The sequence below is a fragment of the Kryptolebias marmoratus genome, linkage group LG7 (assembly GCF_001649575.2).
Source record: "Kryptolebias marmoratus isolate JLee-2015 linkage group LG7, ASM164957v2, whole genome shotgun sequence".
Lineage (NCBI taxonomy): Eukaryota > Metazoa > Chordata > Actinopteri > Cyprinodontiformes > Rivulidae > Kryptolebias > Kryptolebias marmoratus.
In genome coordinates this window covers 384,100-386,664 of record NC_051436.1, presented here as the reverse complement: position 1 = coordinate 386,664, position 2,565 = coordinate 384,100, and the positions used below count along the sequence as shown (strand labels likewise).

At 45.3% G+C, this 2,565-nt stretch overlaps 1 long non-coding RNA gene across 1 annotated transcript in view; it reads left to right on the top strand.

Moving 5' to 3' along the window:
- The window catches only part of LOC112449984, a 4,096-nt gene extending 1,537 nt beyond the window's left edge, over positions 1-2,559 (top strand). The window contains exons 2-3 of the long non-coding RNA XR_005233436.1: positions 401-499; positions 2,392-2,559. This is a non-coding gene — a long non-coding RNA (uncharacterized LOC112449984). The remainder of the gene's footprint in view (positions 1-400; positions 500-2,391) is intronic.
- The last annotated feature ends 6 nt before the right edge of the window (positions 2,560-2,565 follow it).

Below are 2,565 nucleotides of genomic sequence, written 5' to 3'. Positions count from 1 at the left end.
GCTGTTGATTCAGTGAAGTTTTATTCTGATCAGAGTAAAGCTGATCTTGTATCTAATGGATATAAATATAAAGGCTTTATTAGTCTAAACTGGACTGTGAAGTTTCCATCTCCGTGTGGTCTGACACTGATGGTGTCACTGTGAAATGGGCTGTTTTTTGACTAGTTTCAGACGTGTGTTAGCAGAAGTGAGCAGCTTTGTGGTCTCCTTTCCTGTTTCACACTAACGACCAGCAGATATATTTACATGTTTGACGTTAACAGAAAAAAAATAAAATACTGTTTCAGCCTTTACTTGGAAAACTGACCTCAATTTTATTATTATTACATTTATTTCTCACAACTTCCTGGTTACTAACAGAACCTGCAGGAAAGTAATTTGAACATTCCTGCTGTTTCAGAGAGCGATCCAGCTCCAGTTTACTCTGCTGTGAGGACAGAAGACATCAGTTATGGACAGATAGTCTTCAGAGACACTCGAGACAAGTCCAACCTGAGAGGTACAGCTGCTCTTCTTCATCTTCATCATGGATCAGGTCTAACTTCAGATTCAGGCCGACATCAGGCTCAAACCCAGCTGTAGGAGGTGTGAGGTGAAGATCTCACAGACTCCTCTGCCACCGGATCCATCTCACCACCAGCTGACAGCTCTGTCCCTCTCTTCACCTGAGAGTCTAAGACATAAAGCCTCAGACCTGATGACACGATTACAAAATCTGTCATTGACCTTTGACCCAAGGTGGCCTGGTACCAAGTACACTGATGGACCACCCTGTGCTCAAACATGGTGTTTGTTATGGAAGAACCATGCCCAGCACAGAAGTCCAATAACAGAACACCGCTCCTGGAGAGGGACTGGACTCTTTCCTACTCTGGAGTTGCCCAGGGAGCGAGGCTTTGGGTGGGTGTGGGGACACTCACAAGCCCCCAGCTGAGCGTCTCAGTGTTGGAGTTTTCCACGGTGAACGAGAGGGTCGCCTCTCTGCGGCTCTGAGCTGCAGGAAGGAAGGTTCTGGCTGCTGTTTGTGCTTCTGCACCAACCAGCAGCTCAGATTACCCGGCCTTATTGGACTCTCTGGATGGTGTCCTGGAAGGGGTGCTGTCGGTGGAATCTGTTGTTCTCCTGGGTGACTTCAGTGACCATGTGAGCAATGATGGAGTTATCTGGAAGGGGGTGACTGGGAGGAACGGCCTCCATGATCTGAACCTGAGTTGGGTTCCAGAGCCCAAGCTGTGCATAGAGGCCTGGCTCCAGGGGGGGGCAGTTTCCCTTTGCCGGGGGAGGAACTCTAATGCTTATGGTGTTTGAATCACTGTTAGTCCAACCCCTCACCTGGGACCAGTTTGCCATGGGAGACCCTGCCAGGAGCCCCAGACAACATGGTCCCCAGGGTCACGGCGGTGTTTAAACCCCTCCATGTTAAGGTGGCGATTCTGCGGAGGGGCTGTTGATTCAGTGAAGTTTTATTCTGATCAGAGTAAAGCTGATCTTGTATCTAATGGATATAAATATAAAGGCTTTATTAGTCTAAACTGGACTGTGAAGTTTCCATCTCTGTGTGGTCTGACACTGATGGTGTCACGGTGAAATGGGCTGTTTTTTGACTAGTTTCCAGTGTGTTAGCAGAAGTGTGCAGCTTTGTGGTCTCCTTTTCTGTTTCACACCAACAGCCAACAGATATATTTACATGTCTGACGTTAACAGAAAAAAAAAACTGTTTCAGCCTTTACTTGGAATGAATGACCTCAATTTTATTATTATTTTATTTATTTCTCATAAATTCCTGGTCACAGAACCTGCCGTCATTTAATCTGTGTTAATCTGCTGTTTCAGAGAGCGATCCAGCTCCAGTTTACTCTGCTGTGAGGACAGAAGACATCAGTTATGGACAGAAAGTCCTCAGACCCAACAGGACCAGAGGTACAGTTTCGTCTCATCATGTCTGAGGTCTGACTGTAGATTTTAGTCGGAGCTCGGTGAAATGTGGAGTCTAACTCCTCTGATCCCACCGTGATGGGAGGAAAAATGGAGGAAATACAGATGAAACCAGATGTTTACATCTGCATGAAAACAGAATTATTTTTCCTCCCTGTCTGACATTAAATCAGACAAAACCTTTCCTGATTCAGGTCAGTCAGGATTCACAATTTTCTTTTTTCCTATTCCTTCAATTTTGTATGACTTTCTCCGGTCACAAGTTTACATACAGTAAGATAACTCTGCCCTTAAACAGTTTAACGCCCAGATGGTTGAGGTTTGATTTTTTTATTATTTTAATGAGCACTGTTTTCGTTAATTAATGTTTCTGTCAGGATTAACTGAACAAACATAGCGGAAAACAGCTGCTTTAAAGCAGTTTTTAATCATGTTTTAACTGTTTGTGTTTCTCAGAGTTTCAACCAGAGCCAGATGTTGTCTACTCCTCACTGAGATGATCCACCAGTCTGACCACTGATGTCCAGCTGCTCCCTGACTCCGGCTGAGACTCCAACTCAGACTCCAGCTGAGACTCCAACTCAGACTCCAGCTGAGACTCCAACTCAGACTCCAGCTGAGACTCCAGCT